A 25,322-nucleotide genomic window follows, 5' to 3' on the forward strand; every position below is an offset into this window, starting at 1 on the left:
TGAGTCAGTTCTTCGCATCAGGTGGCCAGAGTATTGGAGCTTCAGCTTCAGCATCAGTCCTTCCAATGAATATTCAAGACTGATTTCCTTTAGGACGGACTGGTTGGATCTCCTTGAAGTCCAAGGGACTCTCAAGAGTCTTCTCCAACACCACAGTTCAAAAGCATCAATTCATACTATTATATTTCCACAATGTTCTTTATTGTACACTGCAATTATGGCACACATGCGTGCTAAGTCACTTCAGTTGTGTCCAGCTGAATTAAGACATAAAGTCTCCCCTTTTGCCTGGATATAATCCAGCCTTTAGGAATTTCTGCATGGGGACAGTTACTGGTTTTTGCATATCTGAAAAAAATCTATTTCATTTTCATTCTTTCAAGGTAAGCCACTCTAGGTTGAAGCTGCCTTCTACAAGCACTTCACAGTACTAGCCCACTTTAGTTCATTTTTGCTGTTAAGAACTTTTCGGATTGTAATGATTAATTATGGTCAATTTGAAATCGGCTACAGGGTACTGAGATATTTGCTTAATCATTATTCTGGGTGTGCCTATGAGGTATTTCTGGATGAGATTAACATTTGAATCGACAGAATGAGCAGAGCAGATTGCGTGCCCCAATGTAATCTAATCCACTGAAGGCCTTACTGGAACAAAAGGCTGAGTAAGAGAGAATGTGCTCTTTGCGTCTGTATTCTGCTAAGGTATATATCCATGTCCCCCTACCTTCAGATTCAGACTTGACTGGAACTTAACACTATCAGCTCTCCTGCTTCTCAGGCCTTATATGCAGAGCAGAACAACACTATCAGCTCCTGGGTCTCCAGCCTGCTGACTGCAGGGGGTGGGATTTTTCAGTCTCGATAATAACATGAGTCTATTATAATAAATAGTCACAAATAACTTAAAGGGCTTCCCTCATAGATCAGTCAGTAGAGAATCTGCCTGCAATGCAGGAGTGAAAGTGAAAGTGAAGTTGCTCAGTCGTGTCCAACTCTTTGCGACCCCATGGACTATAGCCCACCAGGTTCCTCCGTCCATGGGATTCTCCAGGCAAGAATACTGGAGTGGGTTGCCATTTCCTTCTCCAGGGGAATTTTCCCGACCCAGGGATCGAACCCAGGTCTCCCACATTGCAGGCAGACGCTTTAACCTCTGAGCCACCAGGGAAGCCCGCAATGCAGGAGACCCATGTTCAGTTCCTGGGTTGGGAAGATTCCCCTGGAGAAGGAAATGGCAACCCACTCCAGTATTCTTGCCTGGAGAAGCCCATGGACAGAGGAGCCTGGCAGGCTGCAGTTCATAGGGTTGCAAGAGTCAGACACGACTTTAGCAACTAAACCACCACCATTAAAATAAATAGATATATATTTACATCTAATACATACATATATTAGGTCTTCATCTGTGCCTAATCTGTTGTATAAGCTATATATCGTTTTAATTTCTAATTATTATATTTTTCATGTTAGACAATGTGTTTTTCAACTCTGCTTTGTTGTATTATAGTATCTTATTCCTTAGTCACAAATAATTTAAATATACTCACTTCTCTTCAAATATACTAAACATTTTTTTTGATGCTATAAAAATAATTCCAATGTCAGAATTCTTTATAGTCTGATTGTTGTTTATCGTTTATGTAGACTCTCTCATGGTGAATCTCCTTTCCTTGCATGTTTTACGATTTTGGGTTGTGATCTCACGTCTTTTTTTTTTTTTTTTTTAAGAGTTTTCTTTGAAATTACATAAGACCTGAGTTAAAGTATTTTTTTCTACACAGGCTCTGAATTTGCTGCCACTGGGTATCTGGGGCACTACCAAATTGGTTTGCTTTAAATTCTCAGCATGGAATTTTTCACATTATACAGACTGCTGCTGCTACTGCTGCTGCTAAGTTGCTTCAGTCATGTCCAACTCTGTGCGACCCCATAGACAGCAGCCCATGAGGCTCCCCCGTCCCTGGGATTCTCCAGGCAAGAACACTGGAGTGGGTTGCCATTTCCTTCTCCAATGCATGAAAGTGAAAAGACTACAGAGCTGTAAACCTGAGTGAGGTTCCACTTTTGGTCATAAATGATGCAGATATCCCTATTTCCCTTTGCCAACTGAGGCAAGGCCAAGACTGGCAGGTATTCTTCCTGCTTTCCTCTGAAGGTTAAGGGTTTCGATATTACTCTTTGAGCAGATTAAACCTTTATCTCAATCTGATTTCTCAGCTTGAGTGAGTCCAAAGTTTCTTTCCTTTTCCCCAGATCACAGCTCTTTAAAATAGAAGCTGTGAATCACTAGGAAACCCAGGGAAGCCTCTGGGTACAGGACTAACCTGCCTCTAGACCTGTGATTTCTTATTGTTCTGGGTTCATGAAGTATTCTCTTATTTGCCAATATAAACAGTCACTTAGAAAGACTTTCAAAAATATTTTATCCTACATTTTAGGGTGCTGCATCCTAAGATTTTTTAAAAGGACATTAAGCCTTTGAAAGTGTCAGTAAAGGGAGTTCTAAGTTTCAATAATTTTTGATCCAAGTAATAGCAAGATATTCATTTCATTCAGTCATAAAAAAATGTATAATAATACAATGGCATTCTTTAACAGAACTTATTTTAACTTGCAGATCCCTACTCTTCCTTCATAGCATAAAACAGTCTTGTGATTCAAAGTAAAATCATTACTTCCACATTAAAATTTCTTCTCTCTGGTGTACATTTCCAACCACTTCACGATCATCCACAAGATTCATTTTTCCAGGAGATGTAAGGCCTAAAATTAAGCCTCAGTATTACAAGCTGACTTGATATCTACAAAAACTAGAAGGGCTTCAAATGGCTGAATCCTAAGTTTCCCTCCACACTCTGCTCCTGTGGATAATGTACCTTAGCTAAATAACCCTCTTTATCAGAGGCACCACGCACAGTTCCTGCTTATCCCTGAGTGGTGGTTTGTGGTTTCCTATCAGCCTACAGAATTATTCAAACAAGTCAATCACAGCCTCTTGTGAGAACCAGAAGGCACCACACCCTCTCGTTACTATAAAGTCTGCCTCCCACAGTCCTTGGTTTTTCACTCTGCTACTAAGTACAGTGCCCATAAGGCTCTGCACAGCATACAGTGTCCTCCCTGGGCTGTGAATATATGTGACTAATTGTGTGCTGTTAAGTGTTGTGTGTTTAGCCATCCCCATATCCTTGAGACACTAATCTTTCCCTAATCAGTGACGTGAATAAGAGGCAGTAAAAACCCTGCTTTCGACACAGAGAACAGACCTATGGACACAGGGGATGGGGGAGGAAGGAGAGGGTGGGATGTACGGAGAAAGTAACATGGGAACACATACATTACCATATGTAAAATAGATAGCCAATGGGAATTTGCTGTATGACTCAGAGAACTCAAACCAAGGCTGTGTAACAACCTTGGGGTGGGATGGGGAGGGAGGTGGGAGGGAGGTTTAAGAGGGAGGGGACATAGGTATATCTATGGCTGATTCATGTTGATGTTTGGCAGAAGACAACACAATATTGTAAGGCAATTATCCTTCAATTAAAAAGAAATAAATTTAATTGAAAAAAAAAACACCTCTGCTGTCATGAACCACACAACATACCCAACCGAGGACACCTAGTCAGTTTTAATTAACTGTTCTCGGTCAACTTATCTGCTTCCATGAGACGATGCAGATGGCCTGAGATGGAACCAGCGGTTTCTGGCAGGTTTGAACCCTGTCCTGTGCTGGCACCTTGCTGTGTTTGTCAGTCGCTGCCCTCTTTTGGCCCCTATATGCTCTGTCTCCTAGGTGAGAACTGTTAACTGACTATACCCAGCACAGACACGAATGAGCGACGGAACTGAACTGAACTGGGCTCAATGGTGCTGGCAGGTTTAGTCCATACTTGGCAGGTGGTCTCTGAGGCTCCCACCTGTAAAGGCATGAAAACACAGTTGGTTCTTCAGTCTTGTTTACCAAGGTCTGCCTAGGTCACTGAGTCTAGCCTGGTGACTGTCACCGGCTGCCTGGAGAAGCTATACAGACACTGTAACTGTGCGCCTGTGAGACAGGCCCAGAGACAACATTTTGTGAGGTTTGTGAAAAGAAAGGAGCCCGACACAGAGTTGAGCATGGTATCCCAGTGATGCTGTTCATCAAAGGGTAGTGACCTTGCTGGTTTCCTGTGCAGTCACGTCCCTTGCTGCAGTTGCTTGTGCTCTCCTGAAACCCAGGGTTATCGAGGTGTACACGGTGGCCTGTGACCCAGGGGCTGGTGAAATAAAAAAAAGGGTGGGAGGGAGGAAGGAGCCCTTGGTACCCAACTGCTGTGCTGTGCTTAGTCGCTCAGTTATGTCTGACTCTTTGCGACTCCACAGACTACAACTTGCCAGGCTCCTCTCTCCATGGGGATCTCCAATACTGGAGTGGGTTGCCATGCCCTCCTCCAGGGGATCCTCCCAACCCAGAGATCGAACCCAAGTGTCCCGCACTGCAGGTGGATTCTTTACAGTCTGAGCCACCAGGGAAGCCCAAGAATACTGGAGTGGGTAGCCTATCCCTTCTCCAAGGGGCCTTCCCCACCCAGGATTTGATCTTGGGATTCACATTGCAGGCAGAGTCTTTACCAGCTGAGCTACCAGGGAAGCCCCACTCAACTGCTGTCCTGAAGTAAAACCCACAGCCAGTGCACCTAGGCTTTGCTTAGTACTGCTGCTTTCCAGAACACCAGAGAGCGGAGCTTGCAGTCAGGGGCCTTACGGCCTCCATCCGAGTCATGGATAAAATGACTCTACTTGATGTGGACCCTTACCCAAGGGGTACTGACATTCCCTGGAGGAAGAGGTGCCCACTGATGAGGAAGGCCATTCGGCTCCTGTTTCCCCATAACCCCCCAGAAGGTCTGTACCTCCGGTGAATGTGCAGACACAAACTGAAAACTGCAAATTTACAAGGCTAGAAAATGAAAATATTTCCAGGAAATTGGTACAGAGGAAAAGAGAAAAGAAAAACAAGACAGGAAGCCCACGCGCTAGGAAAGGGACCATAGCAGAGGGTGATTTTGATCCATCATGCTTGGGCTGAAGGCCCAGCACTCTTTCCCTGTACCACTCTGCTGCCTATGTCTATTGCAACAAAGTTCCTGACTCTTGGGATTATAGGGAAACCCTTGTGGTATCAGGAAAAGGTTAATTCAAACCCAGTCTAAGCCCAGGGTCTTAAAACCATATAAATCAACCATTTCAACTCTGATATTACTAATTTGAAGGTCTCTGGCGAAAGTAACTTACAAATGTAATCAAGGTAGAGAGGATCATCCCTCACTCCCAAGTATATCCAGTGAGCAAAAACAATATAAACAAAATAAGGAAAGAAAGAAGCCTTGATACAAAAACAACCTAAAACAAAAGTCCACAATTTGACCCAGCTGAAAATTCAAAATTTACTGACTGAATTTACATAGCAATTGATGAGAGTTCATTCATCATTCAAAGGCTCCTGTGCCTTTCCAAATAGGCTTAAATTAACTCTAATATCTGCTGAAATTCACCAAGTGACAAACCTTTATGGTTTTAACCAATACTAGGGCTACAATTACAATTATACCTGAGAATCCCATTAATTTAAACATCATATCTCCCATAATGGGGTATTTACTTAGGAGAGTCACTGAACGTAAAAGAGAGGACAAATAGGTATGCCTCACCTTAAACTTCAGAAATTTTTGTCTTGCTTAAATTCCCCACGGTTATAGCACTCATTGCTCTAAAATATCTCATGGGCATGGACATGGACACTCTGACCCAATGAAAAATAAATGAAAATCAAATTAAGGCTTTGACACTTATAAATTGGCTTGACAAAATAAGAACCCATGACTTCCCCCACCCCTTCCCCCAGTTAAAATAGTTAACATGACTCAAGGTAATTTAAAACAAGGTCTACAGGGATTAACATTTGTTATATAAGAAGAACTGAGTGAAGGGTTGTTATCCCCACTGCTTCTCCATTTAACAGTCCTATCTGGCCTGTTCTTGAATGTTGAATAGAAAAATGGTACCCCAAAGTGGATTGCAGCACCAGTAAAACCATGGTCCCACCCCAATAAGGCCTCTACACCTAATAACTTGATTATTTAAATTGCTGACTTGTCCAATCAGCAACTGGTAAATATTTTTGCTCCTATAAATTTGGCTAAGAGAATATGTTCTGTACAGTGCCTAGTTCAATAGCCTCTCAGCCATGGTTTGCCTTGACCACTGAAGGAACCCAAGCCACCATATATACCCATGCAATACTTCAGCATCCTTACATTGCACCCAGTCTCTACAGGCAAGATCTTAGCTACTCACCTTTCTCCAGCTATGACATAATATCAGTGACATCCTCCAAGGAGATTTGCTTGAGATACTCACCAAGGACATACAAATGCTCACAAAAAGGGGATGAACCATTGTCCCACACACAGTGTAAGGCACTGCCACTGCCATTAAATTCCTGAAAGGTATTAGGTACACGGAAGGTTCCCAACCAGACCTCAAGTACAGCTGCCTTCTCGTGGTCTCACCTCAGGATATTTAGGGTCCATGCCTATTTAAACCACATTGTGTCCTTCTTGAGGTTATTTCAGTCACTCCTACCCTCTCTACTACTACGTCACTTCAGTCGTGTTCAACTCTGTGCGACCCCATAGCCAGCAGCCCACCAGGCTCCCCCATCCCTGGGATTCTCCAGGCAAGAACACTGGAGTGGGTTGCCATTTCCTTCTCCAATGCATGCAAGTGAAAAGTGAAAGGGAAGCCGCTCAGTCGTGTCCGACTCTTAGCGACCCCATGGACTGCAGCCCACCAGGCTCCTCCGTCCATGGGATTTTCCAGGCAAGAGTCCTGGAGTGGGTCGCTAGTGCCTTCTCCATACACCTCTCTAGGGCTTGGGAACTCCATGAAGCAGCGCTCAGCCCCATCTGCTGCAGCTCACCACTGCTTCTCTGTCTCTCTAAGGTTATAGAAGGTAAGAAACCTTGTTAAGATGCTCAGTTTCCCTGGGAATCAAGACCTAGCTCTTTCTACACTTGGATTTCCTAGCCCCATTCAAATTTCTACTGCTTCATCCTCCTTTGGCTCAACTCAGGGCATCCTGGGCACCACCCCGAAGAATCAGACAATGCCAAGAGCCTCCTCGCATCTTGAACTCTTCTCCTACCAGACAGTCAATGATTCAATTCCCTCGCAGAAACAGGAACTCTTATGTCATCCAATACTCTCTCCCATTCTAAGGTCTGTTCTCACTTCTCTAGTCTCACACAACTCAAAAAAGATTTTTCTCCCCAAAAGTCAAATTATTTGCAAATAACAATTTGTTTTCATTTTTAAAAGGTAATAAGAAAGTTAGTGACCTTTTAATCTAGATAATACCACTCCTCAGGGAGCAGTGTCTATAGAAGGCATAAAAAGAAGTGTAAAGAAGTAAAAAAAAATACTAGTTGATAATTAACATAATTATCATCTATATGCATTTAAAAGAGCTACTCTTAATAGAGACTTTACTTAACAAGGTAGAAAACTGCCGCATATACGTTATTTTATTTAATCCTTATAACAAATGTCAGAGATACAGAGGTGGGGATTATCTCAATGATGTAACTGAAATTCTGTCTTCCAAATATTAGGAACATTCTTTAAATCAGGATTTAAAGCCCCATTATGTGTGATTCCAAAACATGGGCTTTTAATTATTTCATTACATTACCTCCTTTTTAGAATCCTAGGCACTTATAAAGTGAGAAGAGATTACAATAGAATAGTAGGGCTTCCCAGGTGGCGCACGTGGTCATGAATCCGCCTGGCAATGCAGGAGACACAGATGTGGGTTCGATCGCTGGGTTGGCAAGATTCCCTGGGGAAGGAAAGGGCAACCCACTCTAGCATTCTTGCCTGGGAAATCCCACAGACATTGAGAATACATGACAATAGAATAAAAGTAATTAGAGTAGTGAAACTAGGAACCTAGAAGTCACATAAAACTCACCTACTATGCCACTTCCCATACACGTATTTTCTCTCAGAACAACATATTTTCCATAATGTTAAACCAAACTCAAAACAGTATTCAAGCAATTCATCTGATATAAAAACTTTAATAATTCAATTTTGAATCTTAAAAATGAAGATCATATGATTGAAATAATATGAGTAAGTTTGAATAAAAATTGTTCTTTGTACTTATTAACTATTATATAATATACCTATTCAGTATAATTATATAATTTGTGAACACACGCATTCAGATGCCTTTAAATCTTTTTATAGAATAAAATGGAAGCAAATTCCTATGGCACGTGGTATGATTTTATCTTTAATTACTGTTATTTTTAGTTGTGTCACAACAATTAGCAGAATTCACTGAAAATAGAAGTATAAATGTTTCTTTAAATATTCCAAGATTTTTTTGGTTTGAAGACTTTATTAATTTTTTGCTGTACTTTTTCTTTGTCTTTGTTTTGGTTAAAATACAAAAATAAGTTTGTACTACACACAGACATTTTCTGATTACCAAGTAGAGAAGATCCCAAAGGATACAGCAAAAAAAACCCACTATTAGATTCCCTAGGAGTAACTGACAGTTGACTGCACTGTATTCACCAGATCTTTTAGTCATTTTTATACAGCAAGACAGATAAAAAAAGCATCTTACTATAGAATTCTGAACTCTCCCTTTGAAAGCTATAATTATGATTTGGTGACTTTCTCCAAGCTGTCCTAGCTATACATACGTTGGCCCGAATGTCCTTTTATTCAATAACACTAAATGATCAAGCATTTGCGTTATCCATCTGATCTAACAGTGACCACTTTTGAATTTTTTTTATGAGCTTTAGCTACTGCTTTTTATAGCTTTGCCAACATAATCATATTACATCCTGACACCAGGCAGTGTAAATTAATTCCTCTTCTTTGTTATGAGCCACTCCACAAAGAAGAACTAGATTTTTCACCTTAACACTTGATTAAATTGTGGGAAAAGAAGACCAAAAAAAAAAAAAGAAATGAGGTCTCTGGGAAAACTGTATCTCACCTACACCAGCCTGGAGACTAACACAGTGAATTTAAAACAAATTAGCTCTTCTTAAGATTTTTTTAAAAAAATTCTAATGAGGGAAAGCAGGAGAAATATAGAGGAAAGACGGTGGGTAAAAAGTCTATTTACCTAGAATTAATCTATGCCAGATGAACTAGAGCAGTATTTCCCAAATGCTCAGAAGACTCACATGGGAAGTTTGTTAACAATACAGACCTCCCAGCGGCCTCCCTTAGAGCCTCAGATCCTGGGTGTTTGACACCATATGTATTGCAAATACCCTAGGAGATTCTTACTATTATACAAGCCTGAGAACAACTGAACTGGAGTAAAAGTTAAGTCAGAGTCGCCTCCATCTTTCTTTAATAATACACAGAAAAAAAAATCCATAAATGATGTTGCTTCAAGGTCTAACAGTATGTGTCACCCAAACGAACAGACTGTTTACTGGTGGTTTTAGCAAAGTATACCAACACATACACATAGCCTTGGAGATCTACTTATCCAATTGCAGACCCTGTTAAAATCACCCTGTAGTATATTAAAAATCAAAATTATAAAACTAACTTTGTCCAGACCTGCTCTATCAGGTGATGGCCCTGGCTATACAGGTCATCCTCTGGACTGGCTCTTTTACCTTTTACTCTGATAACCAACCCTAAAATTAACCACTAAATCCATTTAATATGTTTTCAGTATATGTTCTATGTTGGTGAATTGTTTTACCTCCAGAAGATCATACCTCCTGGTAGGCAGGAACAATAGGGTCTAAGTATGGACAGTGGATGGAGAAGGCAATGGCATCCCACCCCAGTACTCTTGCCTGGAAAATCCCATGGATGGAGGAGCCTGGTGGGCTGCAGTCCATGGGGTCGCTAAGAGTCAGACGCGACTGAGCGACTTCACTTTCACTTTTCATTTGCATGCACTGGAGAAGGAAATGACAACCCACTCCAGTACTCTTGCCTGGAGAATCCCAGGGATGGGGGAGCCTGGTGGGCTGCCATCTATGGGGTCGCACAGAGTCGGACACGACTGAAGCAACTTTGCAGCAGCAGCAGCAGCAGCATGATCAGTGGATAGTAAATCTTCAATGAGTGCTTTTTGGGTGAACTTCTCATGGATCTGACCATGCAGTCCCCGTTATATGCAGATCCTATCTGTGCAGATAGGAAGCTCATGTTATAGAATTTGGTTAAAAAAAACCAAACACTCTGTATTGGCATTTTAAGCATTGCTGCTTTAAACCCTATGCTGGCAGTGTTCCTGAGCCAAGCAAGACCTTTCAAGTCATCCTGTCACTCTGATCCATTTCACATCAAACTTTTACTGTTATTCTTTGAGATTTGATTAAAGATAATGATTAATTTTAGTATGCAAAAATTCCCCCAATTCCATTGTAATTTAAAATAACTGAAGAAAGTACTAAAGAGCTGACTTTTTCATATATTTCAGTTTGCAATAAACTGAAGAGAACTGTCATTACAGAAAACTCAAAGAGCCTCATTAGCAGGGAAAGGAAGCATGGATAGATATACGGATACAATAAAAATAGCTGGAACAATTACTCACTAAAGCTTGTTGACCCTGGAGAGTCATTCTGAGAGGCCAGAAGATCCTAGATGTATTGACTATGATATCTCTAAGTCACTCAAAGAGATTATAAAAACAAAAAAAATGAACTAAGAGAAAGGCCAAGTTTGAAGATCTCATTTGATTCAACTCTGTAATTTGGGGGAGCATCACTTACTGACGTGCATCTCTTGAACAAAAAATATCAAAAGTAATCTTTTGAAATGTGGTCAACATAAAACAGCTGTTTATAACAAGGCAAACACTGAGAAAGAATGTGTGTGTGCTCAGTCGCTCAGTCACGTCCGACTCTTTGTGACCCCATGAACTGTAGCCCGCCAGGTTCCTCTGATCATGAGATTTTCCAGGCAAAATTACTGGATTGGGCTGTCATTTCCTTCTCCAGGGGATCTTCCTGACCCAGCGATAGAACTCACATCTCCTGAATCTCGGGCACTGGCAGGCAGATTCTTTACCACTGAGCCACCTGGGAAGCCCCAGGAAAGAAAGTAAAAGTGAAAGTCGCTCAGTCAGGTCCGACTCTTTGCGAACTCATGGACTACATGGTCCATGGAATTCTCCAGGGCAGAATACTGGAGCGGGTAGCCTTTCCCTTCTCCAGGGATAGAGCCTTTCCCTTCTCCCTATCCCAACCCAGGGATAGAACCCAGGTCTCCCACCTGCAGGCAGATTCTTTAACAGCTGAACCACAAGGGAAGCCCAGGAATGCTGGAGTGGGTAGCCTATCCCTTCTCCAATGGATCTTCTTGACCCGGGAATCAAACCGGGGTCTCCTATATTGCAGACGGATTCTTTACCAACTGAGCTATCAGGGAAGCCCGAAGCCCCAAGAATGAATACTTGAAGGCAGAGAGTAAGGGAGACACGGAATGAACAAATTCTGGAGAACAATTTCATTACAACAGTAAGTCCAGCCTCTGGTCAACTGCAGATTCTCCCAGACCGAATGCTTTGCACCTTTCACCATCTTCCCTCATCAGTTTCCTCTTGTTCTCCTCCGCAGGCCCTGCTTCTGCCATAGACCTTCCCATGCCCTCTTTGCTTTCATCCTACTCAAACTAGCGTTTGGAAAATATTTACTTAATTCATTCACAGGCATATGATCTGTGTAAGGTTCCCTGCAAGGATAATGCCAGACAAAGTCTCAGACCAAAGAAGCAAATTGTTAATGGTGGCACTTCCACAAATTAGCTAATGGATAAGGAGTGGCATTTGGGAATGATGTGGAAAGATTTTACTGAATTATCAGCATTTTACCTTCTGCATATTTGTAAGGTTGGTTGGGGGTATTGGAGTCAAACCTACGTTCTTGATACCACGATTTGCATGACATCGGCCAGATTCTTTAACTTCTTTGAAGCTTAGTTTCTCTAATTGATGCCACGCAACATTTCTTCAATGACTAAACTGAACTGAAATCGCTCAGTCGTGTCCGACTCTTTGCGACCCCATGGACTGTAGCCTACCAGGCTCCTCTGTCCATGAGATTTTCCAGGCGATAGTACTGGAGTGGATTGCCATTTCCTTCTCAATGACTAAAGTGTCCCCTTATTTTTTGTTTGCAGTGTAGGCAGGAGAAACTAGATCCTACAGTTTTATTTCTAGTAATTAAGTAGCTTTCAGTTGTTACTTGTTTCACTCTTCTTACCTTACATGCTTAAGGCTATCTAAATGCCCCAATTATTTGTTAAAAATAGCCAGGAACGAAAGGGGAAAGCAGTGATTAAAGCATATTCTAATTCATTCATAAGCCAATTTGATTCAACTGTTAAGAACCTAGAATCTCTTATACAGAGTGAAGCAAGTCAGAAAGAGAAAAACAAATTACCGTATATTAACGTGCGTGTATGGAAACCAGAGAAATGGCACTGATGAACCTAGACGCAGGGAAGAAACGGAGACTCAGATGCAGAGAGCGGACTTGTGGACACAGCGGGGGAGGGAGAGAGTGGGACGAGTGGGGACAGTAGCACCGACATAAATACACTGCCGCGGCTGCGGCTAAGTGGCTTCAGTAGTGCCCGACTCTGCGACCCCAGAGATGGCAGCCCACCAGACTCCTCTGTCCACAGGATTCTCCAGGCATGAACACTGGAGTGGGTTGCCATTTCCTTCTCTGATATATATACTATCATGCGTAAAATAGATAGTTGGTGAGAAGCTGCTGTTAATACTCAGGGAGTCCAGCCTGGCGCTCTGTGATGACCTAGAGGGGTGGGATGGGGGATGGGAGGGAGGCTCAAGAGGGAGCTGATAATATGTCTCATTATGGCTGATTTGCATTGCTGTGCAGCAGAAACCAATACAACATTGTAGAGCAATTTTCCTCCAATGGAAAAAAAATTAAATACCTGTGGACAAGGTGTATTTGTTGCAACAACCTCAAAACTTGGAATTTTCTGAGCTGGATGGATACATTTTACTAAAAACATTTCACTTGTACCAAAAAGTGTGAGCTTAAAGAAAAACCAAATCAGTATGTGTATGATAGCTCTTGTTTCACTTGCATGATGAGGACTCTGGTTCACGTTACTCTCCTGTCACCAGGCAACTGTCCCAAGTCTTGGAGATGCTGACTCAAATTCCAAGCTACCTACTCCACCTTACAGTACTGAGGTTTCTGAAAACCTCAAAACCCTGCATGCTGGCCTCTGCAGGACAGTGACGATACATAATCAATCACACATCAGAGGGTACAGAGAAGTGTTCTGGCATTTTCAGAAGGCTTTAATGCACGTGTGGAAATGATGAAAACAATACATGTGTTCACAGATTTGGGGATTTTTTTTTTGTTTGTTTGCTTGTTTGTTCTTTACCTATGTCACTTTGCCCAGCAAAACGTCTCTTGAAGCCTGCATAGAAAGCAGAAATACCAGTCTTCTATTAAGTTGAATAGTCTCCATATTTTAAAGCATTTTAACTGCCAAGATTAAAATTCAAAACCAGTAAATTCTAAGTCAGAAGGCTTTCTGAAACACCATGTTTCCTTGAAGTATTTTTCATTTAAGATAAGCTAACCCAGTCGAAGCAGAATGTTTTTGCTATTTTCCCCCCACAGGCATTTGTTCAGCTGAGGCCAAGCAGAATGGCCACTTTGGTGCTGTGTTCTATACACGAGGTAAAATGTTTTGAGCTTAAGAATGTTCTCTTTCTTTTAATCCTTTCTATAACCTGACTCCAAATTTATCTGAGAAACATATGTTGAGTCATTCTCATCTCTATTTTTCATATCCACTGTAGTAATTATAACTGTAAATAGAATTTTAAGTCTTCTCAAAACTGCATTTTTAAAATATTAGCTGCACTCTGGCAGTCTCTCCCTTTAGTTTATTCCAGTGGTAACTTCCATTTTTAAAATTAAGGGTGGTATGGAAACATATGATTCATTTCCTAATTTTATCACCATCTATAACTGGGGCAAGTGCCTAACTTCTCATAACACATTTTTAATGACCTGTGAAGTTCAGTAGCTGGGTGAAGATTAATAAGTGTGTTTTCTACACTTAAAAATATATAGAAATATTTCAATAGGCTAATTTTAAAAACTGAAATGTAACATTCTGCACGAGACTCAAATGCCTATCTGCCCTTCACCTAGTCAAGTTTCTTCTTCCTATTTTACAATTTAATGGAATTAATAGAAAGTCAAATTAATCAATGCTATTAAAAACTGTCAAAAGAAACACAAACAATGACAATCTACAAATAACTTTGAGATATCTGAGAATTTGGGGGCTGGAACTCTGGTCATCGGCAAATTAATAAATGAAAATTAAACAAACAAACAAAAAGCAACCTTGAATTCAAAGAGGAAGAAACCAGATTATTGGTATGATAGAGATCCTGTTAATTTCAGAATCAAGTCTAGATATCACATCACTGGACATCTGGGCCAGTACTTATCCCACGGTAATCACGGTTTCTTTTTTTCAACAATAAAAACTACTTTTTAATATCAGACCACTAGTGGATATTGCTATTGCTAAGTCACTTCAGTCGTGTCCGACTCTGTAAGACCCCATAGACGGCAGCCCACCAGGCTCCCCCATCCCTGGAATCCTCCAGGCAAGAACACTGGAGTAGGTTGCCATTTCCTTCTCCAATGCATGAAAGTGAAATGTGAAAGCGAAGTTGCTCAGTCATGTCCGACTTAGCGACCCCATGGACTGCAGCCTTCCAGGCTCCTCCATCCATGGGATTTTCCAGGCAAGAGTACTGGAGTGGGTTGCCATTGCTGATATGGCAGTTGTAATTTGTAAGCAGAAAAAAGACCCAGCCTCTGAGGTATATGAGAGAGAGAAAGGCACCTCTTCTGTTACCCTAGTCTATGGTGGTCAGGGCTTCATGTGCTTAGAGGAAAGTTTCTGATAATAAAGGCTAATAGGGAAACACACGTCCATATCTTGACCTTCAGCCTTGCTTAGAAGTGATCCCTCTTCTTCTTCTTAGAAGTGTGTTCTTCTAAGGCTTCATGAAAAGAAAAGCATTCACCCCTTAGACTGGAAAGTCCTCTTGCTTAGGAGTATACTGTTGGAGTGGAAGGAGGCTTATTTAAGTGAGAGTTTCACTTTGGAATGAAGAGATTCAGATCCTTCCAGTTACTTACTGTTGTAACTTAAAAGTTGTATTTATTGGGGTATAAATGCCAAAAAATAACAATCGTAACATAAACTGATCTATGCATAGAGAGATTCTAGCCTAGATTCCAGAGAGGCAGAATAAGACTGAAGTAACCTTGCCTGCAGAACTTGGGCAGACACCTGAAACAAAGGAGTAGGCTGGCACTAAAGAGAGAGCCAGCCAGTAGGGGACCCCTGTGAATGGGCACATTTAATGGACTCATGTAGTAATGATGCTGAATATCTAACTCCAGGCGTCCTTTTTCTACATAATGATTTTCCCCTGTTACCCTCAAGTCTTTGGTAAAGTTTACTTCCCAGGGGGCACAGTTGGTAAAGATTCTACCTGCTGACTCAAGAGGCACAGGTTTGAAACCTGGGTGGGGAAGATCCCCTGGAAAAGGAAATGGCAACCCACTCCAGTATTCTCGCCTGGAGACAACCATCTTAGTAATATCTCAGCTTTCGGCAACAAAAGGAGTACCCTGAGGACAACCTAAGATGACAGAGACTAGAAAGAGTTGCAGCAGCATCAAAAAGCTTCTGGAGACATCAGGAAACAGTGAAGAGGGAGACCAGAGCACCAGATCAGAAAAAGTGACAACTAGCACCCAAAACAGACTCACAGAATCTAAGGATTCTCAGCAATGCTAGGCGTGGGGAAAACAAACAAACAAAAACGACTGTACATCCTGGAGTGTGGGAGCTACAAGTATGCTTATTGAGGCAAGATGACTCCTCAAAGATGACTCCTCAACAGCCTATATGTTTCAGGTATCTGTTGATTGAGAAAATATTTAACAGTTGGAAAGGTACTATGAAATAAATATTTTAAGGAAATTAACTCATTTTTGTAATAGTAATCTATGTACATTTGAAAATTGTAGTATATATGATTGGAGATGAAAATGGTAACCCATTCCAGTATTCTTGCCTGGGAAATCCCATGGACAGAGGAGCCTAGAGGGCTGCAGTCCATGGGGTCCCAAAGAGTCAGACACTACTTAGCAACTGAACAACAACAAGTATATATGCTATGGGATGACAGTGTTTGTGTAGACACAGATGTATGGCTTTGTAGACCTCTCTACTAATTCTATAGAATTCTAAAGGACCAGAATCCCCATTATTGGCAGACACTGCCCTGTATCATAAATCATGGCCCTACAGGCCAGCACCCCTGTCTCCTGTAACAACCATAACTTTAATCACTAACATGTCAGCTTTTCTCCACCTACTTTTAATTCCCCGCTTCTTCCATTTGGAATAATAAGGCTATTCGAGTTTTAAAAACAAATATTTAACACTTGTATAATCTAAGCCCCTCAGATAGCTCTCAAGAGATGGAAAAGCTAGATAACCATGATTGCCAGTGTTCAGTAGACATTTCCAGGGGGTCTCAGAATATGAGCAGAATAAAATGTAAAACAATCTCATGAGAGAGTCCTTCTCACAGTCCCATCATTTTTTCAGCCTGGAGTCCTGGGAGCTTCTTTTGAGTACCTAGAGCCCACCACCAGTCTCTGGCTGTGGGCTTTCACACTGATGACCTCCTTCCTAGGGCTTATCCAAGCCTCATTTGTTAGACTGTGATAGTCACATGCAGAGACCCATTCTTGAGGGGAAAAACATAAGCTATCACTTCTGAAAACTCTAAATTATTTTCAGCAAGGCTGAGATGGAAAGTCTCATTTAATTAGCAAGTGCAATAAAGATGTGACATTTAAAAACAAATTATAACACATTTCCATCCTTCATTGGAACACTGAATGATGACATATTGTTCTTTTATAGTTGCCATTTCCAAGTTTTAATTGCCTTGGTTTAATTGGTTTAATCCCCAAAAAAATGTCAATTCGGTAATTACCCCTATGCTGTTGGAATTAGCTTCATTTATCGAGCAAAGGAAAACTGACTTCAGATAGGGGAAAGCAAATAAAATGTAGTATCAGGGGAAATACTGCATCACTGAGGTATTAAAAAACAATATTGTACGTGACCCAAACTCAGTTTATTTTACAGGAGTCAAAAATAGGTTCTTTTTCAATTCTGAACAGTAATATACCAATACAAAATCAAACATAAATTAATCCAGAATCATGTTCACTCATTTATAAATTTATTAATTCGCTTGGAAAATATCTTCTGAGTGCCAATGATATGTGAGGCAAGAATCAGAAAACTACCTTCATGGACTCTAATGGATGAGAAAAAAATAATCAACACAAATGTATGTATGAACACAAACTGTGGTTAAGTCTTAGACGAAAATTTATGAGGACCTGTGTGAGTGAATCAGGACCTGATGCACTAATAATATGAGCAGAGATACGGAGATAAGAGCAGCTGGTATAGAAGCGGAAAGAGAGTATTTCAAGCAGAAGAGAAGGGCACAGCACATTTCAGGAACTGAAGTAAGGCCCGTGTAGCCCAAACGCAGAGAAGAAGGTAGGAAATACCATGAGACAGAGTAGCTCACTTAACAGGGGCTACATCATTGCGGCATGTTAAGGATTCGGTCCACTCTTCCAGAAGCGCTGGGCAGCCACTGAAGTCTTTTAACAACAGTGTGACCATCAAAATTGAACTTAAAGAAAGATCACTTTGGTTACAGCAAATGGAATAGGTTGGAAAAGAAGAGTGGATTCCAGAGGTGAGTTTGGAGGAATTGCAGGTTTCTAAGTGAGAAATAATAAATTAGAAAGTAAAGTTTATGCCTTCGATTTAACAACCCAGAAAGTCTGAAGTTATTTGGGTTTCACAAGTGACCTATTTTCACAGAATTAAATGTGTCAGAGCTAAAAGGAAAACAGAGTGACAGAATAGAAGGCATGTGTGCTTTAGGATGAAATACACCCAGCTGAGCATCCTGGGCTGAACTTCTGCCTCTGTTTCTTGTTAACTGAGGGACGTTATGTGAGGCACTAAGCTCTCTGAGCCTTGGCTCCCACACCTTTTGAGTACACATAATAATACCTCCCACAGTTGAGAAGATTAAGTGGGACAACGTGTGTGATACTGTCAGCATGGAAAGCCAGTTAATGTTGAAGAGCCCAGGACACACCAGCGGGTCTCATCCCCTCCTGTTAGAGATATTCATCTTCCTTTTGAAGCTTCTTCCTCCTCCTGAGTTTTCTCTCTCCCACCCAGTTGCACACGTCAGAAACCCAGCAGACACCCTCGTCTCTCACCTTCCATGACCATGGAGTCATGCAAAGTCTATCCCCTAAAGAGCTCTTGAACTGATGGGCCAACGGCTCTGCTTGGCCTCGTTCACTACGCCAGTGAAGGGCGCCAGCCTGTCTAGATTAGATGGCTCTCTTCACTCATTATCCTGCCTCCATTCTGTTGCCCTCTAATCCATTCTTTTCACACTGTTCACGGGGTTCTCAAGGCAGGAATATTGAAGCGGTTGCCATTCCCTTCTCCAGTGACATTAGTTTGCCAACAAAGGTCCATCTAGTCAGGGCTATGGTTTTTCCAGTGGTCATGTGTGGATGTGAGAGCTGGACTATAAAGAAAGCTGAGCACTGAAGAACTGATGCTTTTGAACTGCGGTGTTGGAGAAGACTCTTGAGAGTCCCTTGGACTGCAAGGAGATCCAACCAGTCCATCCTAAAGGAGATCAGTCCTGAATGTTCATTGGAAGGACTGATGTGGAAGCCGAAACTCCAATACTTGGGCCACCTGATGTGAAGAGCTGATTCATTGGAAAAGACCCTGATGCTAGGAAAGATTGAGGGCAGGAGGAGAAGGAGACGACAGAGGATGATACGGTTGGATGGCATCACCGACTCAATGGACATGAGTCTGAGTAAACTCCAGGAGTTGGTGATGGACAGGGAGGCCTGATGTGCTGCAGTCCATGGGGTCGCAAAGAGTCGGACACGGCTGAGAGACTGAACTGAACTGAGTCCATTCTTTACACCAGCCAAGCAAACATGACTATCTCAGCTCTCTGACTACTCCCCGTAAGCCAAGAACATGTCGCCCAGTTCCTTAGCATGACTAGCCACACCCTCCCTGATCTACACTCTGCTTACTCCCCAGCCTTAGGTCTTGCCTTCATGACCTCAGGTAGGTATGTGAAGGGAACTGCTCCCCATCCAGGGCTTACGACTCCCAGACACACTCCCTTCACCTTCACATTCAGGCCACTGGCTGGAGCATCTCCTTCCAAAGTTTCTCTTGACTAGGTCAACCTCTACTCAACACTGAGCTTCAGCTCAGGAAACACTTTGGGAGGCATTTTGGCTTCACTTGACTGTATCCCAAGTACATGGTGGTGGTGGTTTAGTCACTAAGTTGTGTCCTACTCTTGCGACGCCATGGACTGTAGCTTGCCAGGCTCCTCTGTCCATGGGGTTTTCCAGGCAAGAAAAACAGCCTATAACATGAACTTCATTACATGAATGAATTGAGCAAGCAGTCAAATGAAGTCTAAGGCGTCTGACTGGACTGGCCAAGGCCACATAGGTTAGGCATGATACCATGAGGAGAAGACCCAGGCCTTTGGCTACGTGTTGCAGTGTTCCCTTCTCTCCATCATGCTGGCATTTGCCTTATTAATCTCAATTACATTTGCTCTCTTCATTAACCCTTCAAAACATTCTCTTCACGTGGTTGCAAAATGTTGTGCATTTATACTGAGGGTTATAGTTTTTGTGCTCAAAGCCGACCAATGCCTTCTCTTACCAAAAGGCTTCCTGGACTCCCCTGAAAAGTAGTAGCCATGGCTCCTGTGATGCTCTCGAGCACTCCCGCAGCATTTTGTATACTGCCCTCCCTCCTTGTGATCCGGTGAATTTTTCTGAAACTAGGACCATGCTGGATTCATTTGACATCTCTGACACCCAAGACTGTTTTGGGGACACAGTAGTAGTACTTAATATTTGTGGACTGTAATGGCCTCCCTGGTGGCTCAGACAGTAAAGAATCTGCCTGCAATGTGGGAGACCTGGGTTTGATCCCTGGTTTAGGAAGATTCCCTTGGGGAAGGGAGTGGCAACCTACTCCAGTATTCTTGCCTGGAGAATCCCTTGGACAGAGGAGCCTGGAGGCTACAGTCCATGGGGTCGCAAAGAGTGGGGCACAACTGAGCAACTAACACACACACACACACACACACACACACAGAGAGAGAGAAAATGGCTCTTCAGAGCTGAACAGTGTCCAAATAAGAGCAACTGAAGTGATGCCAAGGGAAAAAATGATGCAAGAAGACAGACTAAAATGATGATGGCTCTGTCATCTAGAGATTTGTTGGAGTTTGAAAAAAGGCACAGTTGGCTCTGCTAAGATGAAGACTCAAGAAGGCAATTGAGATGATGTTGTCATTGCTGGAACAGGCTGCCTCTCCTGGCAAGAACCTCAGTCCCCCAGTGACCTTCCTGCTTCTTTTTATTCAGGATGGAGAACTGGAGTCAGAAAAGAAAAAGTTCACTTTCAGACAGCTGGACAGGTAAGTAGGAAAGCTCAGTCACAGAGTGCTTTTACACTCTGGGAAGCCTACCCACAGTCAACGCTAGAAGAACTGGCTTCATAGGTGGCACAGGTTCCTGACGTGGCAGTCAGCTGGTGTGATGGAAATGGAACTGAGCTGGGGGTAGAAATCCAAGTGTTGATCCAAGACTTGCCCGTGGCCTTGGGCAAAGCTCTGGGCCTCATTTTCCTGCTCTGTGAGATGAGAGGTTTGAACTAGATGGTTTCCTACAGTACTTTCTCATGTAGAAATTCTTTAGTACAGGGGGTAAGCACTTGGATTTACTAATGCAGCTATACAACCAAGGGTAAGAAGACTGTAAATCTGGGTAATGACTGCAAATGCAGACATCTAATCTCATCCTTTCACTCCTGTAACTCGATCTAGACTAGTTGAAGCACATATCCATAATGATATTCCCTCATCCACACACAGCAAGAACAGCCAAAAGTTTTATGAATAAAAAATTAGAGATAGAGTAAGGCTGTAAAGCAGCAGTTTGCAAATATCAAAATCAGTGTGGCAACTTTCGAAAAACAAGCTCTGATGCCTTGCACCAGATCTACCAAATCAGAATCTTTAAGATGGAACCCTGGGTATTTTTTTTTACAAGGCTCTCACATGTCTTTGGTGATCAACTAATTTGGGGCTCATTTACAAAGGAAAAATAGTGTTTTTCAAAGGGTAGCCTGTAGATCATTTTTATGTAAATTATCTAAGATGCTTGGCAAAAATATCTGGGAAGATGGCCCCAAATCTGCATTTTAACAATTCTTTCAGTGATTTTACAAATAGCTTACATATGCTGACAAGTGAAATAATCATACAGGTCTTCAAATGAAGACCTCAAAGTCTACTGAACAATACAGTGAAGACAGGAAGTTCTGACTGCAAGAGAGGTCTATTCATCATTATTATTTCTATCATATTTCATCATCTTGTTTACTCCCATAACAAAACTGTGATACAAGCACTTTTATCCTCATTTTACTGACAAACTGAAGGAATAGAGAGTTCAGGTAATTTCTCCAGAACCATGAGATTCATAAATGGATACAGGAGAACTGAAAAATAATGCCACATAGCTAAAGAACAGCCTATACTGCTATAGAATGTGGAATTAAAGAGTTCAGTACAACCTTTTAATTAAACCATCTGCTGAGATCTTATCTAGGGAAGCAAGTTAGCAATATGCCTCAGTTCCTGATGGTTAGCTTTATTACCTACATCATAAATGTTTATGTCATTAAAAATAATCATAGATTAGCCAAGATGTAAGGACTAGTAACTAATAAACAACAATTTAAGGGATGCCCTCGAATCCTAAAATGATCCAAGGTAGTCATCACTTGTAGTCAACAACCTTTGAAACAAATCTTAGCTGGTGAGAAGCACAGAAACATGCTGTGCAGGGTCTCACCCACTTGGTGAGGAGCCCAATCACCTCCAGACCTTAATTATCTAACTCTGCTTCATTAATCTATCTTTATACCATGGACCCTAGACTGTATGCCTTTCAACATGCTAGAACAGGACTACATTAGACTCAAAACATCTTTCAGGGAATACAATATAAAATGCTACTACTACAAACACATATTTTTAGGACAAAACTCTCTGCCCCCATTGATTCATCTCAATTTGTCTAATAAAATTTGTTTGTGAAAAGATGTGCTGGTCTTGATCTCTTGCTACACCGAAGTAAAAAGGATCTCCCAGATTCCCCATTCCTGTGTTGACCAGTACTTGGTATCGCACAATAGAAGGTATTTCATAAATATGATGAAACCAAATGGATTATAGCTATTACGAGCTCTAACTTTGATTTTTTAAAAACAATTCATTAAAATCATTAATGGAAAAGACAAAGTTGTCCAAAACCACACAATTTTTAACAGAATTCTAATTCTTCCCCTTTCCTCTGTTCATATCCTACTCTTCTCCTCTTCCTTTCACATTGATGTTACAGCCTTTCTAAAATACGTGAACACACAGATATTTTCACAAAGCGGAAAAGTAAGAAAAATGACATTAAGAGAAATTGCGAAAAAAAATAACTAAACATTCAGTAGTTGTTGACAGATTTGTTGAAGGTTTTCTGATTGAGGATTTGTTTTCCTTGTTTTGTGTTTTGAAGGGTGACTTTTCTGTGTGCTTTGCTCCCATTCAAATTTTGCATGCCGACTCAGATTGTATCACTGTATCTTGTCAAATGTGTTACTGAAGGAGCCATTTCTTCCACAAAATCAGTATCTAATTTCCTAAGTAAAGATGAAAAAAATACTTACAAATATCTGATTAAAATACGCTGCTATTTCTAAGACAGCTGTAGGAAGAAACTCTGACAAACCCTTTCTCCTGTAAATTAAAAAAAAAAAAAAAGACTATGAAAAAGCAGATAAGGTGAAAATCCATTTAGATCACCAAATTTCAATCATTTTGTCCTCTTTTAACTTTAAACTGGTAAACATGACGACTTGTTTGACTTTCTTGAGAAAAGTAGAATCTCTAATTCTACAACAAAATTCTCTATTAAAAGTCAAAAGGGTTCATTTCAAATAACAAGTGTTAGTACCTAGGATTGCCAGCTACAAAATGCAATTATACTACAACAGTATAGTAACAGCAATTAGGGATGAATGTCAAGTTGAGAAAGTCATCACGCAGGCTCCCTCCTCTGTGCTCTAAAACACTCTAGTCTATCTCTACTGTTGAACCTATCACCTATCTTGTTAATTTCTGATTAGTGCCTGCCTTCCCTTCCCCACCTCACACAAATTTCTTAAAGCCTTTTGAGGGCACAGACTGTGATTCATTCGCCTTGCACATGGTAGGGGGGATCCAATAAATATTAGTTGAATGTCAAGGTTTGTGAGGCGCTTTTCAGACTCAGAGCTGCTTGAACGCATATGTATCACTGCGGAAGAATTTTAAAACCCAGAGCAGACATCTTTCAACTGTGTTCCTCTACTCAGCTTCCTATATGGTTTCCTCTGTTCCTCTCACTGTGTATCTGAAACTGTTTTCCTTCAAATGAGTCCTATTTGTTCAGATGAGATAAAGGGAACTGAGAAGAGGAAGAGAAAAATAAATGAACAAATGATCGTATGGGAAGTAGTAATAAAGTAAAAATTTTACAAGCTTCAAAATTTATGTAATACAATGCAAATATGCACCCCAAAAGAGCAAGATTAAGAAAAATACTTTTGTAGTCCTAATTTTTCAAACATTTGCTTACGGCTCTCAGCAAAGATCTAGTAGAAACTGCAAATAGGAACCCAGTTTAAAATCAGTTAGGTAAAAAGCTTAACACTGTTAGTCTTTAAAAAGCATAACACTGTTATTTCTTAAATAACACTGTTATTTATTAAATGTATATTTAATAAATCTCCGTAATTTTACACCTTTTCCAGGATTAAAATTTGTTTTTATTTTATGAATTTCCACCTATCTCTTCCTATTTTACTAGAATCAAAAGAAAGAAAGACTGACAGTTATTTTTCCCTCTTCACTTCTTTGCAGCTTATGCTATATTCAAATATATTCATGCAATGGACTTTAAAAATAATATCCATATGAATTTTTGATTCTTCACAGACATCAAAATTCAGATTTATGGGTGATATGCTAAACACAAATACACTAGAGATTACAAGACTGAGAGACTCTCCACTTACCCTTTAAACTATCAATTATCAAAAACTACCAACAAAAGAAAAGTAATTTCTGAAAAGGCTTTAAGAAGAGTGGCATGCTTTTAACATCACCAACAAATTGTTTTGAGCACACATCTCCTATATATGAAAATTCATGTTTATAAATTATAAGTACCACTATTCTAATGAAAAATATAATTTGTTATATTATCATTGACATGTATGTTAAATACATTAACAGAAATTTAAGTCAAATAAGAATTCTGTAAATATAACTTCAGTGTTCTATTATGTTCTTCCTGAACTTCCAGGTTGGATGCAGAATTTAGAAGACCTTGCTACTATGTAAGATCTAATTTCTCTCCATTATCTCTCCTGTAACTACAGTTAAATCTAGGGAAAACCTGGTGATATACATGTAACTACTAAGAGATTCGCAAGGGAAAAAGGCTAATGGTTTCAGCAAATGTTATTACAAGCTTTTCAAGAGGAGCAAATCAAGATGTGAGTGGATCAGCAGAAATTCATCATATTAGTGTACACGCACATGCAGGGTTGTGAATTAGCATAGATCTTGCAAATCAGCTAATTCAGTGATTTTCAAACTATTTTAAAATATTTCTTTCCCAAATGAACTCTTCAGCAGGTGGCCAATATGTAAGACAGATACCAACAGAACTGCTCTGGCTAAAACAGCTTCAGTCTCTACCCACTCTGTCTTCTTCCACCTCAACTCTCCCTCCACAAACGTAGTTTGAAAATTACTCGACAACACTGCCACTTTAGAGATAAAGCTACCATGCTGAAGAGGGAACAAGAGTAGCTGTTCTGAGACAAGGAAACAGATAAAGCAGCTGAATGATTGACCCTGGACACTGGACTGTCTTTCTTGTAGATGTCCCTGC

This window comes from Budorcas taxicolor, chromosome 9, assembly GCF_023091745.1.
Source record: "Budorcas taxicolor isolate Tak-1 chromosome 9, Takin1.1, whole genome shotgun sequence".
NCBI classification, from domain to species: domain Eukaryota; kingdom Metazoa; phylum Chordata; class Mammalia; order Artiodactyla; family Bovidae; genus Budorcas; species Budorcas taxicolor.